The 22,121-nt window shown below is 41.6% G+C and overlaps 1 protein-coding gene across 1 annotated transcript in view; it reads left to right on the top strand.

Annotated features, from left to right (window-relative positions):
• TRERF1 (transcriptional regulating factor 1) overlaps window positions 1–22,121 on the top strand; it is a 289,891-nt gene that overhangs the window by 176,031 nt on the left and 91,739 nt on the right. Inside the window, exon 3 of the mRNA XM_006860460.1 lies at window positions 21,030–21,144. The gene's annotated coding sequence lies outside the window, so the exon portion shown is untranslated. The remainder of the gene's footprint in view (window positions 1–21,029; window positions 21,145–22,121) is intronic.

The raw sequence follows: 22,121 nt of genomic DNA, 5'->3' as shown, positions 1-22,121 counted from the left end.
AGGTGGTTTCACTGCTTCCTGGAACCTATACCTTTTCTCTGAGTCCATTTACTTTTTCCGGAGAAAAAAATTCTAAGTTTTTGCTGTGAGAGTAGAGACCTGGCTGCCTTGGGAGTCACCTGTGGAGGACTCCACTGTAGTGACTTTGGATTCTATACTCTCTCCACTGGTCAGCCTCACATCTGACTTCCGCCTTCCATTGTCTTGGCATCTCTGAGTCTTATAAATCTCTTTGCTGTGCTTAGAACCTACTCCAGATTTAGGTTTCCTGTACCTGTGTTCTGTTACACAGGTCGTCCCAATCTCTATTCCAGGTAACCCTCACTTCTCCCCTTTATTGGAACTATTGTTATGTGCAGTTGAGTTGGTTCCAACTCATAGTAACCCTACATAGGGTTTCTGAGAGCAACTAGTTGGTTTGAACTGCCAGTCTTGCAGTTACCAGTCCAGTGAATTATGCCTTAAATTTTTTTTTTTTTAATTTCTTTCATTCTTACCTTGGTGATGTTGTATCCAGATGTTGTTGTTGCTGTATGTTGTCATACTGATTCCTATTTGTATTAGTTCCAGAAAAGAACTGCCCCATAGTGGTTTCTACATTGTAATATTAACAGGAGCAGATTTCTGGGTGTTTTCTCCCTTAGTGTGGCTGGTGGGTTCAAACTGCTTATCTTTTGGTTAGCAGTCAAGCACTTAACTATTGTATCACCAGGTTTTCTTGTGTCCAGATGGAGAGGACATAAATCGATGAAGTTACTTTTTTATACATCTTGGTGTGACACTGTAGGGTAAGCATGGGACTGCTAACCTCAAAGTTGGTGGTTCAAATCCACAAGCCGCTCCTCAGAAACCCTATACAGGATTGCTATGAGTCAGAACCAACTCAGCAGCACTTGACAACAACAACCCTTCTTGAATTTGTTTATATTTTTGACCTGTATTACTTAAGAGCTAGTGGACTAATCTCTCTACCATCTAAAATGTTGTTAAGTGGTGTAGAGTCCTTGTGAACCCATAGTGACCCTGTATATCATTTCCAAGGAACGGCTGGTGGGTTTGAACCACCAACCTTGCAGTTCAAACTGACCTTGCAGTCCAGCACATTAGCCCACAGCACCACACCAGGATTCCACCATCTAAAGTAGAGGCTTTTTAATCCTAATGCATGCCTCCTTTAGGTTTAGGAGAGGTTCCCTATTTATTGTATTACATGCCTATCCAATCCTTTCTTGTTGCTTTTTAACCATCAAATTTAAGATTTATAGCAGTTCTAGCAGTGTTAAGTTGCTGTAACCATCCCTATATTTCAGGACTTTAACATGATAGAAGTTTATTTCCTGCTCTTATAACAGCCAGTTGCTTCCTTCCACGCGGTGATTCTGTGCCCTTACACACCTTACATCTTGTGTTGTTTCTCTGCCCTAGAGCGTGCATTCCTGGGGGCCAGGAGAAAAAAAAAAATCTTACTTTTCTATGCATAAATCATTCATATACAATATATAAAGTTCATGGAAAAATTCCATTATCTTTTCATTCTATTTTCAATGAGCTTTTGGAAGCCCCCTCACATAGTTGTAAGGCTTTGAGATTTCAACAAGGAAGGCAATTACAGAGAAAAATTATCTAAAAGAGTCCTTGTTGTTGTTAACTACTGCTTCAAGTCAATCTCCAATTCATGGTAATTCATGCACATGGAACAAAACGTTGCCTTACACCGTCCTCATCATTGCTTGCAAATCACTGTTGTGATCCATTGGCAGATTTTCAGAAGTAGATCACCAGCCTTTTCGTATTGTTTGTCTTTGTCCAGAAGTTCTTATTAAACCTGTTCAGAATCATAGCAGTGTGCAAGCCTCCACTGACAAGCCAGGTGATAGCTGTGCATGAGTCTGTCGGCCAGAAAGCAAGCCCAGGTCTTTCCCATGGAAGGTGGTGGTGGTGGTGGTGGTGGTGGTGGTTTTGTGCTGTGGAGTCGGTTCTAATTCATAGCAACCCTGTATAGGGTTTCTGAGGCTGCAAGTCTTTATGGGAACAGAAAGCCTCATCTTTCTCCCGTGGAGCCGCTGGTAGTTTTGAACTGCTGACCTTGAGGTTAGCAGCCTGACTCATAACCACTGTGCTACCAGAGCTCCTTCATGGAATGTGAGAACTAGGTAAAACCAGTCATTGGAGATTCTGAACCTCCATTTCTCCTAGCTTTGCAGGACTATACTATAAGTTCAGTGGATTATTATTCAGCGGTTAAAGTAGAAATTTGCAAAGAGCCTTTAATAGCATAATAAAATGCCTATGTTACAAGCAGGATGCAAATTTATACATACATTTATGACCTCAAGTATATTTTCTTAAAAGTTTAACAACTAGACTAAAAGAAAATCTCTTTGCCAGGTGATAGGATTATGAGTGGTTTTTATTATCTTTTTTTTAATTTTGCTTATGTTTTAGAAAAGTTTGAAAATGAATGTATTTTACTTTTATACTGAAAGAATAATAAATATGTTTTTCAAAGTTGTGCCACCTTTTTCAGCAACCTTTGCCACATTTTGAGCAATGATTACACAAAGTTACTGCTAACTAAGTTATTCACTGTTATTTGGCTCAGAGATGGCTTCCGAGGGGCTAGTTTCTAGTCAAGGCTTAAAGATTTCTTCAGGGTAATAGTTCTGGGGCACCATCTGGCCTCAGTGGCTCCAGAAAGCCTAGATTCCATGAAAATTTCAAATTCTATCCCTTGATTTCTCCCTTTTATCAGGACACTTCTCTAGAGTTTTTCATTGGAATGTTCAATAATGGTAGCAGGTACCCTCTAGTTCTTCCTGTCTCATGACAGAGAAAGCAGTGGTTCGTGGAAGCAATTGGATATATATTTTATTTTTTTCGCTGACCCCTGACCCTCTTCTTCTTCTGTTATTCCCAACAGGTAGGCATCAATTGTTATACCTTGGCTGGCCGCTTGCAACCTCTAAAATGTTCTTTAGTTAGTGATCAGGGAAGGAATATTAGTGGCCTGCTTCTCTTGAAATTTTTCTTGTTTTCAAGTGGTAAGAATGTCATTTGGATTCTCTTTCCACTTAGGTAGGACCAGTTTCTTAAGATGAACCATAGAGATTATAAATGGAGGTACAAGAGACATTCTTGGTGTTAACTGCATGTCAGAGTGGTTGGTCATCTTGCTCCTTCCCAGACTTGTAGACTTGCGTGAATTTGGGGAGAAATGAAATAACTTGCACCTTGAAATGCTGCTGTGTTCTCAGGAAGCAGGCAGTCTGGCTTCCAGGTGCCCACCCCCCACCCCAACACATACACAGTGGAAGAGAGAACAACCCATTCTGTAGCAACACACAAATTCAAGATCATACTGACATTGTGTGGTTGGGCTTTAGTGGTTCTTCTCCCTTGTCATTCCATAGTTGCTCTTGAGCCCTCTGTAGTTCACACACTGGCCTCAACCAGGGCCTTCCTAGATCAGTGGCATTCTCTGGCCCTTGACTCCTTTACTATGGCAGGCTTGCGCCTCTCTCTAACCCAAGACCTCACTTTGACTCTTTAGGGACATTAGCTACAAAAGAGGCCTTCAAGATGGCTTCCTACCTGAGCTCCCTCTCAGCCCCAAATAAGGTGGGGTAGCCTTGTTATAGCTTCTTTGTCTCCAGTCTTGCTCCTTTTCTGAGAGCTGTTTCTAGTACCCTTGTTTTTCATGCTCTGGACCCAGACCACATGATGACAGGTCATGTGTACAGAATTTCTGATTGGCACAAGGCATTATTAAGTCCACAAGTTGTGCTTCTGTTTACATATAAACTTCTTACTGTGGTTTGCAAGCTCGTATCTCATGGTCAGCAGTTCGAAACTACCAGCTGTTCCATGGGAGAAAGATGAGGCTTTCTGCTTCCGTAAAGATTTACAACCTCGGAAACCCTGTACAGGGTCGCTATGAGTCAGAACCAACTCCACGGCACATAACAACAACAAACCTCAGACTTTCCCAGTATTGGCCCCATTGTCTTTTTGGACCAGATAATTCTTTGTTGTGGGAGCTATGGTGTCCGTTGTAGGATGTTTACAGCATCCGTGTCCTCTACCATCTAGATGCTAAATAGGATCATAGTTGTGACAATTAAAATGACTCCAGACTTGTCCTCTGGAAGGCAAAATCGCTCTCTGTTGAAAACCACTACCCTACTGCAAGGGGCTCCCCTTCCCGCCATACCTCTCCCCGTCTCCCCAGACATGTCCCAGCCACACCTAGACATATTTGCATCACAGAGCCACAGGGCCTTTATATTAGTTATTTTCACTGCTTGGAATGTTCTCTTCTCAGATCTTCACATGTTGGTCTTGTATATCTCAGCTCAGCAGTCATCTCCTAAGCACACCCTGTCTGACCAACCCATTGATACTGTCAAACTGATTCCAACTGATGGAGAGCCCATGTGACAGAGTAGAACTACCCGGTAGGGTTTTCCGACTATAATTTTTACAGAAGTAGATCACCAGGTACTTCTATCACAACGCCAAGGGGTGGGTTTGTTCAAGTAGTCAGCCTTTCCGATAGCAACCGAGTCGTCAGCTGTTGGAACCACCAGGGCTCCTATCATAGTTCCTTACTTAGTTTGTTTTTTAACTGTCCTTAGAATCTGCCTGAACTCATGTCCCACTACTCTCTCCCTCATTGTCTCTGTTCCAGTCCCACCATGGGAATTTCCTCAATCACAGCAGGCATGTTCCTGCCACAGGCAAGTGACTTGCTTTCTCTGTCTGCCTGGAATGTTCTTTCCTCAGATGTTCACTTGGTTCACTTATGTCCTTTAGGTCTTTGTTCCGATATCACCTCTCATTGGGCCCTTTTCTGACCATTCCCTCTTTCATGTTTCATTTTTATTCATAGCCCCCATAACCATCTATCATACTGTTTTAATTGTTTTTATTTTTATACATTCCACACACACATACCTATTAAAATGAAAGCTTCATGAGGGCAGAGAGTTTTGTCTTTTGGGTCACTATTGTATGCCAGTCACCTAGAATAACACCCAGCACATAGCAGGTGCTCAATAAATGCTTTTTGAATGAATGAGCTCTGATTTACAAGACAACTGAGAGTCTTTGTCCTTATAGGCTGTTGACATCAGAAAGCATTGGGTGAGCTTGGTTACTTGTTGAAAAGCTGGAGACGCCTGTTGTTGAAGAGTCAGCATTTTTCTTGTGAATAAGAGAGTTTACAAAGCACGGGACAATGGATTTTCTAACAGTGCTTCTTTTACTGGCATTAGCTAGAGTTCTGACTTTATACAACCCATGCCTTGGTTGTGGCTTTTATTTCCTAATATGTGTGTGCATTTGTCAAAAAGTAGTTATTCTTTTATTTTTAATTATGAGCCACAAGTGGTCAGGGCCACCACTATAATGGATCCCTGTAAGGGTCACATTTAGTAAGTGCTGAGTAAAAGTATTATGGCCACCCCTCTGCCTGTCTCCTCCCACCCAAGATCTTTTTTTTCTCATCTCTTCCCACTCCTGGTCATCTTCCTTTGCTTCTCCCTTTATTGGACTTTCACAGCCCAAATACAGAAAACAGTCCTTTTCTCCAAACTCTGCCTTATCTCACATTCTCCAGCCTTATCTTCAGGACCCTTAAGATCATATCTTCCAGAAAGCTGAGTGAGAACCAACAGCACTGTCCCTCTCTTGGATCCCAGAAGGCCCTCAGTATGGCTAAGTGAGTCTCCAAGGCTGCCTTACCAAGAAATCTTAGTATTTTGAATTCCTAAGCCTTTCAAAGAATCCACATCATGTATGCCACCTGGATCTGAGCTGGCCCTGTAGCTGTCCCACCGTGTTTTCCCTCACAGCTTCTTGGAGCTGGAAATTCCATCGCTGGGGCTCTGAAGAGGCTTTTTGGGTTTTCATGGGAATTTCCTATTCCAGGGTAGACCTCTCAGAAGGGGGCTTACCCTGAGCCCTTGTTGCATCCTTGTAGGGTTATGGGGACACCTCTCTTATGGAGGAGAGTGATAGAGAGCAGGTGGGAGGGAGCGCTGAGACAGTTGAAAAAAAGACCCTCTCTCCAGCTTATGTAATCGCTCCAAGGAGAGCAAAAGAGATGAGGCTCAGCAAGTGAGTTCCTGGCTGCTTGTCATTTGGAGAAAACTGATGTGAACGACACTTCCCTCCTCTGCTTCCTGCCCTGCTTTTTTGTTCTTTGAATCATGAATAAAATGAATACAAGAGCCTCATACTTTGAGTTATTTTTATAAGGCCTCCTCTCCGCTGCAGATGACTCAGACTTGGGACCTTCTCCTGAAGACATTCCTTGGGAGGCGCTGGAGAGATGCTGAGCCACAGGTGACCTGGGGGTCAGGAATATGTGCCCTGGCCCCGATCCATTCTGGTCTTTATATCTCTGAGTTGAGGTACAGGAGAGAGAAAGTGAGGGCTGTGAGGAGGGCCTTCCCCAGCCAGGTCTACCTTTTTTTTTTTAACCATCTTTTCCTGAATCTGAGGCAATGTCCAGGTCCACTTTCCAAACCTGGAGAGGACCAGTGGTTACTGCCCACAGGCCAACTCTGCAAGCTTCAGGTAGATGAGGGGGATTGCAGGTCCCAAAAGACAGCTGACTTTAGCCTAAAGGCACAAAAACCATCTCTCGGCAATGACCACCAGGTACCAAGGGACAAGTATTAGATGTATTTCATATCTGTGTCCCCAACTGCCCTTGTGTTCCTGGAAAGAAAAGATGTATCATAATACTTCGTTTCTAGACACCACAACTTGCGCAGAGACTTAGTGAATGTCTGTTAAATAGATGAATTAATGAAAGGGAAGCCCCATACCAAGTGTAAAGCTGTATGGTTGGTACAGGCCATTGAGTCAATTTCAATTCATAGTGATCCCATGTGACAAGAGTAGAACTATCCAGTGAGGTTTTCTAGGCTGTGATCTTTCTTTTTTCTGTTTTGAAACTTTTTATTGTGAATTGAGTGAAGGTTTACAGAGAAGATCATCCGTTTTACATTCAACAAGTCATACATTTGGTTTCTTCTCAGTGATTGCAGTCTCCTCCATCTAGAGACAGTAAACACACTTCCTCCTTGTGGATCTTATTTCCATTAACCCTCCTTCCCAACCCTTCAAAACTTTTTCCTTAGGTAGTTGTTGCCTTTCGATCCTGAATGATTGGCCATTCCATGGTTAGCATGCCTCACTAGTATTGTTGTTCTCGTCTATTTCTCACCAAGAAGTCTGATCTTTTCCATAATTTTGAGTTTTGGTCCACATTTTCTGCCACTCTATCCAGGACCTTTTAATATGATCCCTTTCAGAACAGTTGTTAGTGGTAGCTCGGCACCATCTAGTTCTTCTGGTCTCAGAGGCATGGTGACTTTCATCGTTTTGTCTCCTGTATGCCTCATTCATAAGTGTGATTGCAACAAAGGTAAATACCCATGTACAAATATCCTCTCTCAAACTTTTATATTTGTGAGTATAATCCCACTCTCCCTCCCATACCCATCAGCTTGTATATCTGTCCACGTATTAACCTGTAGAATACTGTTGTTGCAGGGTTTACCTCTATCCCCTTCAACCTGTGCATTCATTCTTATGTTTTCATTCTTCTACCATTACCAGAGTTAACAGCTATCTACCTCTAGCCATTGAATTACTCTCCCTTCCTTCCCACCCCTGGTTACCATCAAAGATTGTTTTTTAGCATGAAAATATTTTCTTAGGTTTATATAACAGCAGTTTCATACAATATTTTCTGCTTTTATGATTGAATAATCTCACCCAGCATAAAGTCCTCCAGGTTCATCCATATCATGCGGTATTTCACAGAGTCATTGTTATATTCACTGTATTCTACTGTGTATATATACCAGAGTTTGTTCATCCATGCTTCCCCTGATGGACGTTTAGGCCATCTCCATCATTTTGCTGTTGTGGATACTGTTATGGGGGTACATATATTTACTTGTGTCATGGCTCTTATTTCTTGGGAATATATACCTACTAGAGGGATTTCTGGGTCATTAGATATTGCTGTTTTCAACATTTTGAGGAAGCCCCATACCATTTTCCACAGTGATGATCTTTTTAGTTCTAAGCTTTACATTAAGTCTTTAATCCATGTTGATTTTGTTTTTGTATATATGGTGTGAGATATGGGTCTTGTTTCATTTTTCCGTAAATGGATTTCCAGTTTTGCTAGCATGATTTGTTGAAGAGACTATCTCTTCTCCATTTAATGCTAAAGATCATCTGACTATATGGATGAATTTACTTCTGTGTTCTCAATTCGGTTCCTTTGATTTATGTATCTTTCATTATACTGCTACCAGGCTGTTTTGACTACTATGACTGTGTAGTAGATTTTGAGATTGGCAAGTAAGAGGTCTCCAGCTTTGTTCTTCTTCTTAAGTAATTCTTTGCTTATCTGAGGTCTTTTTTCTTTCCATATAAAGTTAGTTATCAGTTTTTCCATTCTTTAAAGAATGATGTTCAAATTTGGATTGGGATTGCATTGTATATTGTTGACATTTCCAAAATGTTAAGTCTTCCTATCCATGAGCATGGTATATTCTTTCATTTTTATAAGTCTCTTTTGGTTTCTTGTAGTGTTATGTAGTTTTCTTTATGTAAGTCTTTTGTTTCTCTGGTTGTGGCACTATAGGATAAACATAGGACTGTGAACCACAAGGTCAGCAATTCAAACCTACCAGTTGCTCCTCGGAAACCCTATACAGGGTCACTATGTGTCGGAACCAACTCGAAGGTACTTAACAAAAACAGCACCAACATTTCATCTTTTTGGTGGCTATTATAAATGGTATTGTCTCCCTGATTTCCTTTTCAGAGCTCTCTTTATAGGTGTTAATCAGACTAATTTTTTTATATTGATCTTGTACCCTGCCATTTGCTGAATCTATCAATGAGTTGCAATAACTTTCTTGCTGAGTCTTTGAGAATTTTTTGTTGTTGTTGTTAGGTGCCATCAAGTAAGCACTGAATCATAGTGACCCTATGAACAACAGAACAAAACACTGCCCGATCCCACACCATTTCTACGTATAGGATTACATCATCTACAACTAGAGTTTTACTTATTCTTTGCCATTGAGTGCCTTTAATTTCCCTTTTTTGTCTTACAGCTCTGGCTAAGACTTCTAATACAGTATTGACTGTTGTTGTTGTTAAGTGCCGTCAAGTCAGTTCCAACTCATAGCAACCCTGTATAGGATTTCCAAGGAACGGAACTGAATTCTCTTTGATATTTTTTATAAAGTTGTTCTGGTTATTACAAATTCCTTTAATTTCTGCTTATTTGGAAATGTTCTAATTTCACCATCATATTTGTGAGACAGTTTTGCTGGGCATATGATTCTTGGTTGGGACTTTTTTTCCTTTCATAGTTTTGTATAGGTCTTCCCATTGTCTTCTTGGCTGCATGATTTCTGCTGAGAAGTCTGAGGTTAGTCTAATTGGTTCTTCTTTGTAGGTAACTTTTTTGTTTTTCCTGCGCTGCTCTCAGGTTTCTTTCCTTGTCTTTGATTTTGGAGAGTTTGATTATGATATATTTTCATGATTTCCTTTTGGGGTCTATCCTGTTTTGAGTTCGTTCATCTTCCTGAATGCTTATCTTCTTGTGTTTCATGTTAGGGAAGTTTTCTTCCAACAACCCTTTGACTGTTTTTTTCTGTGCTTTTCTTTGTCTCTTCCTATTTTAGCATTCTGATCTCCAGTAAGTTATTCCTCTTCATGATGTCCCACATAAATCTTATGCTTTCTTCAGAGTTTTTTCTGATTGTTCTTCTAGTTCACTAGTATTGAGAGATTTATCTTCAAGCTCACTAATTTGGGTTTCCAGTGATTGAAATCTATTCCTTTGTCCTTTCAATATGTTGTCCATTTCTGAAATCCTAGTATTTATCTTCTGAATTTCTATTTGCAGGTTTTATATTATCTCTAATCCTTTGTCTTTCTGTCTTGTTTGTTCTGAATTCTTCCTTGTTTTCCTCAACCTTCTTTCAATCACAACTGTACGGTTCACTACTGTGCCACTCTAACTACCTGGAGAGCATGGGCTTTATTGGGGGTGTACGCAGATGGGGGCTGGCCATGTCTCTGGTCAGCAGGATAATATGAGGTACAAGAAAAAAAAAGTCACCTTTTTCTCTCCACCCGTAAGCAGTATGCCTCTGCATCACCAAGCTGCCCTCTGCCTTCAAAGAGCCACCTGCAACAGTTTCAAATAACTGTGTTGTGCCTGGGTGTCCAGAACAGGTCACCTCTCTTATCTCCCTTTTTTGTCTTTTCTACATCTGTTCAGCTTCTTCTTTTAGTGAGGACTAGTTCAGGGATTTCCAGGGCCCAATCCTGCAGATTTGGAGCAGGGCTCACCTTAATCCAGGTACTAGGGTTGGTGTAGATAACACCCAACTCACTTTGATGGGGCTCGCAACTTCGTAGCTCACCACCATGCCACTCTGACTGCTGGGAGAGCTGGGGGTGTATGCGGGTGGGGGCTGGCCACATCTCTGGTCACCAGGAAAGTATGGGGAACAAAACAAAACAAAAAAACCACCACACCTTTATCGCCACAAATCACCAGCATACCTCTGCACCACCAGGCCGCTGTCTTGTTTCTAAAGCCCCTCACAAAAGTTTAAGATGGCCATGCCATGACAGATCAGCCAGCACAGTTCACCTGTCTGTCTGCTTTTTATGCCATATCTGTTCACTTCTTGTCCTAGTAAGCATTCAGACTACTTCTCTTATTCTTCCATCTGAAACCCGGGTTTAGGACCATTATCTGCATCTGCCTCATTTGATTTTCTATACCTTTGTTATAGAGGGCCCATGTAGCATATCTGCCTAGGCCTCCATCTTGCCCACCTCATTCTAAACTTTGATCATTATAGAAGCAGATTGCTAGGTCTTTACTCCACAGAGCCACGGGGTGGATTTGAACCACCAGCCATTGAGTTAGCAGCAGCACACTTAACCATTGCACCACCATGGCTCCTTCAAAGCGATATAAATGGATGTGGATACAATACAAACAAACATGCATGTGGAGAGTCGGAGAAAAAGAGGAAGACCCCCCCAGTCCCCCAATGAGATGGATTGGCACAGTGGCAGCAGCACTGGGTCCAAATGTAGCAGTCACTGTGAGGTTGGTGCAGGACCGGGCAGTGTTTAGTTCTGCTGTGCATAGGGTCGCTATGAGTCAGTACCAACTGGATGGCACCTAACAACAACAACAACATGCATGTGGATGATGGTAGGTCTGTGTCCGCTCCAGCAGGTGCAGGTTCCCAGACTTCCACATGTGAACTGTAAGTTGTCATCCATCCTCAACATAGGCGTCACCCAAGGTCCTCTGTCAGAAGCGGGGGATGTTGTTTCTGTTTTGCAGAGGAGGAGGCTGAAGAGGTTTAGCTGGGTGATTCCACCTTTGATCTTCTGACTCCATATTCTAAACATCAGTGTCAAAAATGAATTTCTTCTTTCCCTGCCCTTGAGAATTGAAGTGTAGAGACTTTATCTTAGCAGTGACCCTATATATTAGTTGTGGAAATCAGAACTTCTCACTCTGCATCCTTGGCAAAACCCAACACCCATTCTATCTGTCAACAACTTCTCAGACTTGTAAATTTGGCAGGGGAGTGGGGTGGCACTTTTTGGTATCCTGCGTCTCCTGCTGCCAGTATTACTGAGACTAGCCAGGTATTCTTGATGCCCCTAGAACAGTGCTTATCAATGTCAGGTCTACTGACATCTGATCAGATAATTCTTTGTTGTATTGGACGTCCTGTGATTACAGGATATTGGGTAGCATCCATGACCTTTACTCACTCGATGCCAGGAGAACCTCCCTAGTTGAGACAACCAAAAATGTCTCCAAATATTGCCAAGTGTGCCTTGGGGAGCAAAATCACCCAAGTTGAGAGCTACTGTTTTACCATGCACAAGAAGCCCCACGACAAAGAAATACCCAGCGCAAGCTATCAGTAGTGCTGGGGTTGAGAGCAGTGCTTTGCAACAAAATGTTCTGTGATGATGCAAAATGTCTCTTCTTTGCTGTCCAGCACAGTAGCCTTCAGTCCCATGTGGCTACTGAGCACTTGAAATGTGGCTAGTGACATTGAAATGTACTAAGCTTCATGCTTGTTTAATGTTAATTACAATAGCTGTTAGTGGCTATTACATTAGACAGCACAGAAAGAGGAGTTCTTCTCACAGGAGTCCTCTGGAGATAGCAGATTCTGAGTCAGCACATCTTGGGTGAGGGCTGTGAATCTGCATTTCCATTAAGTTCCTGAAGCTGATGGCCGGAAGCTGACACTTGAAGTAAGATGTCTCTAACATCAGAACCTTTTTCATATATTGCAGAAAATAATGACATTTCTGCCATCTGAATGAAGGTTATGGGGAAAACTTAGGCTATGGAGTCAGGGAAAGATTGGTTTGAATGCTGGATGCATTGTTAATCAACTGTGTGTGCCCTGGTCAACTTATTCAACCTCTCTGAGCCTCCTATTGTTTACAATAAAACAGTTACGACTCCTACCTTGCAGCCTGATTTTGAGATAGGTATATGAAAGCACCAAGTATGGCACATACTTGGTACACAGAAGCTATTATTGTATTCATCTGAAGTAAAAGCATAATTTACGCATATCAACCCTGCCATCCCATATCAAAATCACCAGATGTTCTTTTTTTAAAACTTTTTGTTGTGAATAGAGTGAAAGTTTACAGAGCAAATTGGTTTTCTATTCAGCAATTCATATGCATTTTTTTTTTTTTTTTTTTGCATGGATTGCAATCTTCACAATGTAATGGTAATTTTCCCACTGTCTCCCGTATTTACCATTTCCATTGTCTTTCTTTTCTGTCTCTTCCTGTCTTCTGTGTTTCAATCTCTGATGGTTGATTGTTCTAAGGAGCACCTTCCTCCCTGGTGTTACCCACCTTCTTAACAACAATAATTGTGGGGCTGAAATTTGAGCCATGGGGATGAGTTCAGTTTCAGGAAATAGTCTGAGGGGTTCCACCAGTCTCTATTAGACCAATGCACTTGGTCGTTTTTTATGATTTTTATTCCCATACCCTACCCCCCATAGTCTCCCATTTTATCTAGGACCTCCTATTTTAATCCCTTTCAGAGTGGTCAGCATTGATAGTCCGGCACCATCTAGTTTTTCTGGTTTCAGGGTTGTGGAGGCTGACGTTCAAGTGGGTCTTCAGTCCATTGGACTAATTGTTTCCATTTGTCTTTGATTTTCTATACTCCTTTCTCCGAATTGTTTTAATAAAATTTACTATCAAATTCCACATTCTACCATGGAGTATAGTTGGGATGCTTAAATGAACAATTGGGTTTTACACCAGATTGTTAGTGTATTTCAGGACTTCAGGTTAGATAAGTCCAGCTGATGTGTCCAGTGTTTGAGCTGCTCTGATACTGATGTGAAAAGTTCATTTTAGGTTCATCTGTGTTCTGTAATCAGCAGATGTATGAAGTCCTGATCAAGCGGGCCCCCTAGATCTCACAGTGCTCTGTAGGAGACCTCTCTTCAGATCATGGCAATTATTAACCTCCTAGGGAGTGTAGTTAGGGCATCAAAAGAAAGGGAGAGATGTCTGAAGAAAGAATGAGAGACCTCTTTACATCTCTTTACATCTGAAATGCTTCTGGGTGATTGTTGTGCCTCAGTTGAAAGTTAGATCTCCTTCCATATCACCTATTGTTTCTGCATTATTATTGTTCTGTGCTATTGAGTTGGTTCCTACTCATAGCAACCCAATGTACAATAAGAGGAACTACTACCTGGTTCTGCTCCATCCTCATGATTATTGTTATATTTGAGCCCATTATTGCTGCCACAGTGTCACCCTGTCTCATTGGGAGTCTTCCTATTTTCCCCTGACCCTCCACTTTACCAAACATGATGTCTTCCTGACAACTGGTTCCTCCTGACAACATGTCCAAAAACCGAGAGACAGTTCTCATCATCCTCACTTCTAAATAGCAATCTGGCCAAATAGCAATCTACCAAAACAGATTTGTTTGTTCTTCTGGCAGTGCATGGCAATCCATTTTAATATTCTTTTGCAACACCATAATGCAGATGCATTGATTCTTGACGTTTTCAAAGACTTCGTTTGATTGTAGGTCCAAATAAAATGAAATCTTTGAAAACTTCAGTCTTTTCTCCATTTATTATGATATTATTTATTGCTCCAGTTGTGAGGATTTTCATTTTCTTTACATTGAGATGCAATCTATACTGAAGGCTGTTAAGTATTTCAAGTCCTCATTGTTTCCAGCAAGCAGCGTTGTTCCATCTGCCTATCATAGGTTGTTAATGAGTCTTTGTTCAATCCTGATGCCATGTTCTTCTTCATATAATCTAGCTTCTCAGGTTATTTTCTCAGCATACACCGGATTGAAAGGATACAATCCTGGCACACACCTTTCCTAATTTTAAACCATTCAGTGTCCCCTTGTTCTGTTCTGACGACTACCTCTTGGTCTATGTACAGGTTCCTCATGAGCACAGTGAAGTGTTCTGGAATACCCATTCTTCATAATGTTACCCGTAGTTTGTCATGATCCACACAGTCGAATGCCTTTGCATAGTCAATAAAGCACAAATAAACATCTTTCTGGTATTCTCTACTTTCAGTCAATATCCAACTGACAGCACCAATGAGATCCCTCATTCCACATCCTTTTCTGAATCTGGCTTGAATTTTAAAAAAAAATTATCTTCAGCAAAATTTTGCTTGTGTGTGATGTTGATGTTATTCTTCGATGATTTCCACAATCCATTGGATCACCTTTCTTTGGAATGGGTACAAATATGGATCACTTCCATATTTTTCTAATTTCTTGACATAGATGAGTAGTGATGATGGTGACTGTGTGCTGTGGAGTCAGTTCTGACTCATAGTGATCCTGTATAGGGTTTCCAAGGCTGTAAATCTTTATGGGAGCAGACAGCCTCAGCTTCCTCCTGCAGAACAGTTGGTAATTTTGAACTGCAGATCTTGAGATTAGCATCCCAACTTATAACCACAATACTACTATAGCTCCTTGGCATAGATGAGTAAATTCCTCCAATTTGTTGAAATTTTCCAGTTATATTCCATCAATTCCTGGAGCCCTGTTTTTTGCCAATGCCTTTAGTGCTGCTTGTATGTCTTCCTTCAATACTATTGCCTCTTGATTATATATTACCTCTTGAAATGGTTGATTACTGACCTGATCTTTTTGGTACAATGACTGTATACCTTCTATCTTCTCTTGATGCTTTCTGCATCATTCAGTATTTTGCCCATAGAATCTTTCAATATTGTAAGTGAAGGCTTAAAATTTTTCTTCAGTTCTTTCAGCTTGATAAATGCTGAGTGTGTTCTTACCCTTTTGGTTTTCTAACTCCAGGTTTTTGTACATTTCATTATAATACTTTGCCTTCTTGAGCTGCCCTTTGAAATTTTCTAATCTACTCTCTATTGCTCCATTATTTCTTCTAGTCGCTGTAACTTCTCTTATGTTCAAGAGCAAGTTTCAATCTTTCCTGACATCCATTTTGGTCTTTTCTTTCTTTCCTCTCTTTTTAATGAACTTTTGCTTTCCTCATGTGTGATGTCCTTGATATCACCCACAATTTCTTTGGTCTTTGGTTATTGGTATCTAATAGTACATCAAATCTTAAGACCATCTCTAAATTCAGGTAGGGTCTACTCAAATGCCATATTTTGACTTTTGTGGACTTGTTTTCATTTTCTCCAGCTCCAGTCTGAATTGGCAGGTGGGCAATTGATAGTTTCATGGTTGGTCCCTGGCCTTGTTTTGGCTGAGTCCCACAGATGCAGTCAGTTTGATTCTGGAACTCCTTTTCCCTTCTACACAATGGAGGTAACAAAAGCTGCCTTGAGTATCCCATCGTGTGTGTGTGTGTACGCTTTCTACATAGGAGACACCCAATATGAGAGAATGGTTGGTCTCCCAGGAACTGAAGTCTCAGGATTCTCATTGGATTGTTATAAGACTTTGCACTGTTTCAGATGCTCTGTAGATTCTGTTCCAAAGTTAATGACTCCTCCTTCTCTCCTTTATTTCCCTTCTCCTCCCCCTTCACCTTGTCCTTTTTAAAATCTGTGCCGGTTTTTAATTTATGTGGGTGGCATGAAGGGAATTCCTCACACTTCATTTGGTCCTGCTGCTTTCTGTTTCAGACACCCATAGTTTATATCCTGGATCCCTGTCTTCCCTCTGACTGGCTCTCTGCCCCAACCCAGTGTGATGTTCAATTTTCTTTTCATTTCATTTGCCTTGTGGCTGAGAAGAACCTTCCATCTTCTCATACAGACCCACATAAAGTGCTTGTTTCTGTTTTTCAAGACTCTTAAACCTGCATTTCTCCCTTCACTCTAAAAATAGTGTGATGAAAGGCAGCATTTGTTACCTCCATTGTGTAGAAGGGAAAAGGAGTTCCAGAGAGCAGCGCTGGGAACCGGGAAGAACTTCCTGAAGCACAGGTTCTGGCCATGGCTGGATTCTCACTAGCTGTGGGTTCTTAGAATATCTCACAATCTTCCAAGACTGTTCTCATTGGTGACGTGAGATGGCATCAGTAAGATTCCCTCCCCTGTAAGGGAGCCCTGGTGGTGCAGTTGTTAAAAGCACTTGACTGATAACTGAAAGGTTGGCGGTTCAAGCCCACCAGCCTCTCTGAGGGAGAATGACGTGGTGATGTGGCAAGCACTTCCAGAGAGTCGTAGTCTTAGAAACCCTACAAGGCTGTTCTACTCTGCACTGTAGGCCCACTTTGAATCAGTTGTCAACTGGTTTGGTTCTGGTAAGGAGTGGGACTTCCTACTGCCATCCCCCAGCACAAGGGTTGTGTGGGAGTAAGGACTGACCTCCCAAGTCTTGGCAAAGCTGGCCTGCAGCCCCTATACCATCTGGGAAACATTTTCATGGATTCCTGTTAAGGGAGGGGCATAGTGATAGAGTGGCTCCTATGTATCAGGGCCTGGGATGAAGGCAGTGTACTCACCTGTCTTCTCACTGATTTCCACGACACCTGCAAAGAGGACACTGCTAGCGCTGACTAGTGAGGTTTGGGTGGCCACATTTGAACACAGGCCTGCTTGTCTCCAAAGCTCATATTCTCCGAAGCATGACATTATATGCCCCTCCTTAACGCAACCTGCCTTAGGAGGGCTCTCCAGTAATAATTTTAATAATACAAAGCTCGTCCATGTCCCCAAACCCACACTCATTGTCTGCCTTACCTCAGAATCTACCAAGTTATATTACCACCAGCCAAGCTAAATTTAACCAAGTTACTATTGCTTCAGGAAAAGTAGGTAAGAGTTCTAAACTTGTTATAAATCAGGAGGGAGGGCAAAGTGGCCTCAATTTGATGTCTCATGCTAGCTTAGGAAAAGGGAGAATTTAAGCTATGCATATTAAGTGTCTTAGGTGTTCTAGGTAACTTCTTGTGCTTTAAAAACAAAAAAAAACATGTCTTTAATGATTGCTTTGACTACCATAGTGGAGCACAGTCTTAGGTCAAGCATCTATTTGGTCGACATAGGACCCACCTGAGATTTCTGATTGAATTGATTGCTCTCTGTGCTCTTTTTGCCACATGCTCCTTCTTGCAGCAAAACCTTTGCATAGGCTGTCCTTTGTGCCTGCAACACCATCTTCCTATCCTTTCCCTTCTGCCCTCCCTACTGGGCTTCACCGGTTTAGTCTTCCTCCTCAGATTGAAGATGGATTTCTGAGGGAAACTACCACTGACTTCTTCCATGCTAGATCTACCAATCACAAGCCAGTATAGCAATAACCATACTTCTTCAGAGCAAATCATTATCATTGTCACTTCTGGGTGTTTTTTAATGTTGGTTTCCTCCACTAGCCTATAAGCTCCTTGAGGGCAGGGACCACACTGGTGTCACCAAACTGTTGAATGTCTAGTGCCTTTTGTTTGCTGGGTATATACAAGTATACAGTCAGCATTGGACGGGTGCATGGATGGGTCTAGTTAGTTTATCTAATTTCCTTTCCCTCAACTCAAACTGATAGTCCCTTTTTTTATTATTAAGTTTTTATTGTAAATTGAGTGATAATTTACATGGGAGAATGTCAGCTTTATATTCATCCTATCGTATTTCGTTTCATTGCAATGATTATAATCTCCTCCGTGCATCATCAAACAACCAAACAACCATCAGCCCACCTCTCAGCCATCAGCACACAGTCATTTCACTCCCTGAGTCTAGAGTCCCCAGCCACTCCATCTCTCTGTGTCATCGTCTCTGCCTCCATCTCTGGTATCACTGCTTCTCTGGATAGGGTCCCGCACTCCACTCTTCTCCCTCAATGGTCCTAGGGTCCTCCACTCCTGGACTGCAAAAATAACCACTACCCTCCTTTTGTTACAAAAACGTCTACCTTTACATTTGCAACACTCATAGTCCTGATAGAAATTATTAATAATAGTCCCTTCTTAACAGGGAAGAGAAATTGTAATTACCTGTTGCTATATCTCTCTTGTGGGTTAATGCACCAGACTGCAAAGCTGTTTGAACCACAAGGTTTGTGGTTCAAGCTCACTAGTCACTCCTTGGAAACCCTATACAGGGTCTCTATGAGTCAGAACTAACTTGAAGGCACTTAACAACAACATATCTCTTTTGGACCTCTTTGAAGAAGAGCAACCCTAAAGTTTAGCCCAGTGTCTGACATATAATAGATGACCAATAAAATTTTAAGTCTGCGATTCAGTGGTAGAATCCTCACTTCTCCTGCAGGGACACCTAAATTGAACTTCCAGCCATTGAACCCCAAACGCAGTCACCACCCACCTGTCAGTGGAGGCTTGTGTGTTGCTATGGTGCTGAACAAGTTTCAGTAGAACTTCCAGACTAAGATGGAAGAAAGACTAAGAAAAAAGATCTGATGACTTCCTTCGAAAAATCAGCCATTGGAAATTCTATGGGTTACAGCAGTCCAGCCTCATTGTGCATGGGGTCCCCAGGAATTGGGAGCCAACTTGATGACAGCTCACAACAGCTGTGTGATTGTCTGAGTATGACTTGCCCAAGAGGCAACCATGGCTATGCTGAGGGTATGGGCAGCACAGTTATGCATGCAAACAGAAGGAACACTTCCTACTTCCCTGTCAGCAGGCTCTGCTATTCAGGTTGCCAGTTACTCTATTGACTTATTTGTACATAAACAGTTATTCCCCATAACCTTCTCTTCGCCAGCATTCAGAGATAATGATATACAATCTTTGTAACATTGCAGACGGTGCTTCAAAAACATTCTGTTGCTATAGGAATGTTTATGATGTGCTTATCGCTAGAATTTCATGAGCAACAAACTCCCAAATTGCACATGATTTAGCGTTTGAAGTTGGGAATGCATGTATTCGTGTTTAAATTTGGGGGAGGGGGGGAGGGCAGAAAAGCAGCCAAGCCTTTGAAAAAGGAAGTTTTTCTTCTGCAGAGTTATCTTCTAAAGTTTAAAATAAAGACTACTTAAAAGCTGAGCGTTTAGAGGAGTGAATGCTTTCTCTTAAACATTCAAATGGGTGAAAATGACTTGTAATCTCTCCCTCAAGTATTAAAGCAGTAGGCATTGAAAGGCTTTTTTGGAGCTGACTGTCACAGACAAAGGATTTCTCAATTTTTATTGGAAAAAAAAAAAAGATTTTTATAGCATTAAATAGTAGGAATGAACACCAGCAGCCCTCTTGACATTTTGAGAATGATTTATTTTCTAAAATGTTCCAGTTGATTTTAATAGATGATTCTTTGTTCTCATTATTCAGGGAGGTAGCCTTGTCTGGGGTTGCCATAGTTAGGGTTGGGGAGTTCAAGGTAGAACCAGATACAGCTCCTGGCACAGCGTTAGACCAGGTTTGGTGAGCCTCACGCACACCAAAGGTGACGCCACCACCTCTCTCCAGATAAACGTAAAGCCATCCTTGCCCAAAGTTCCTGCCATTGTTCTTCCTGGAGAACCTTTTGTAGTTTGGAGAGTAAATTTGAAATCATTTTCATTTTTAACCACCCTCTCTGAACCAAGAGACCAATTATCCAGGCATATTAGGAGTGCTGACTCTGTATAAACCTCTATATAGCAATGCTGGTCCCAGTGACACAGTGGTGGCCAGTGTTTGACTGCTAACTGAAAGGTTATCAGTTCGAACTCACCCAACAACTCTGTGAGAGAGTAGTCCTGGCGATCTGCTCCTATCAAGATTACAGCCTGGAAAACCCAACGTGGGAAGATCTACTCCATAGAGTCTCTGTGAGTTGGAATTAACTAGACAACACACAACAATAACTCTCAGTACAGTCGTGAAAATGATGTTGGTCCACAAACTGTGTGTGTGTGGTCCACAAGATCGATATAGTAATTAAGAGTTAGCATTTAGAAATTTTCATATTGATTTGACAGACCTATCTGTTGAATCAAATAATAAGTAGGCTTGTATTTTGTATGAATATTTTTCATTTCATTTTTCTAGTAGTTCATTTTTATTAAATTTTATAAAAGTATTCATCTGTAATGGATTAAAAGTTTAAAGGAAAAAAAAAAATCACCAAGAAACAGATCACAAATAGTCTGAGCCACTGTGCACTGGCCCAGCTCCCCTGTGGGACAGGTAGGCTGTTGAATGAATTTGGGGAATCATGATACTTACCAAATTCTATTGTAATGAAACCCGTGCACATCTCTCTGTCCTCCTGTAGAGTATGGGGCTGTGTCTAATTCTGCCTTGTAGCCTCTTTCCTCACTGCCATGCCTGGCATGTTGTCGAGTTGGGGAAACATTTGTTGACTACATGTCTGCCTGTTTCACAGTTATATGAGTGGGTGAGGTCAGCCTTACGTATCTCCCTGGGTTCTAGGTAGTGTCTAGTGCAGGTAGGTGATGGAGAGCCGGGAGCAGGCAATGATGAAGTGACCTTTTCCTTCTCCTTCCTACACAGAACCAGGTCTCCTCTTCCCACCTGTCCAGCAGCATGAGAACAGCATGACTGGCCAGCCGCAGGAGAAGCCCCCAGAGCCAGACCCCCAACTTGGCCATCTGCTGCGGAGGTCGAGGTGAGCTTGCTTTCCTTCTCCTGAAAGGGTTAGGACTTTTTATTTTAACTGGTTCTCATTTTTTGTGGGGTCCTTGTGTGGTGCTGTAGGATAAACACTGAACTGCTAACCACAAGGTTGGCAATTCAAACACATCAGCCACTTCTCAGAAACCGTATACAAGGTCGCTATGAGTCGGAACTGACTTGATGCACTCAGCAACAACAACAACAACAATATACTTTTGTAAATCCTCGCCTGTGCTAGAAGAATGAAATTTTCTAAGACAAAAGTCGATTCAGAAGTCTGCATGTCAGTGCAGTAGGGCAACATGTGCTTATTTTCATTAAAGGAGAGACTGATGGTGGAGTAAGTACAAAGAGCAGTAGATTTCAGTGTCTAAAACCTGAAGTTCCCCTTATTCCTTCCCTACCTAGTGGATCTGGGATCTTGGGGGAGTCTTGGGGAATTGGGTTTGGATGGAATTGGAAAGACCACTTACTTCATGATCAGCGATTTCCTGTGTGCATCCTGGACAGAGATTCCTCATTTACACAGTGTTTAACAAGTCTTAGAGGATCAGCCAGGACAATTCCCAACCAAAGTAATTATTAATTATTAGAAAAACCTTCCTAATACTTAAACAAATTCTACTTCTCTATAATTTCTGTCAACTGGAACCACAAAGTCGGGGTTTTCAAAGAATCTTCCACATGACACCCTTTGGATTTGAAAATGTCTTTCATGACTCTGTTCTTTTTTTGTATACATTCTCCCTAGAGGCTGATATCACTCGTTTTGTCTTCTCACCCCCCTCCATGTTGGAAAGGGCTTCATTACTGCCAGTGTCTGCCTAACCAGTAGCTCACTCAACACTTTCATTCATTTATTCATTTATCATTCATTATTCAGTAAATACTAAGGGTTTCCTCTGTGACAGGCACTGTGCTGGGGTCTGGAAATACATTAATTTTTTTTTTTTTTTAATAAAAAGACAA

The sequence above is a fragment of the Chrysochloris asiatica genome, unplaced genomic scaffold (genome assembly GCF_000296735.1).
Source record: "Chrysochloris asiatica unplaced genomic scaffold, ChrAsi1.0 scaffold00038, whole genome shotgun sequence".
Taxonomy (NCBI): Eukaryota; Metazoa; Chordata; class Mammalia; order Afrosoricida; family Chrysochloridae; genus Chrysochloris; species Chrysochloris asiatica.
The sequence above is the reverse complement of the archived record's forward strand: the minus strand, read 5'-3'. Positions and strand labels throughout refer to the sequence as shown.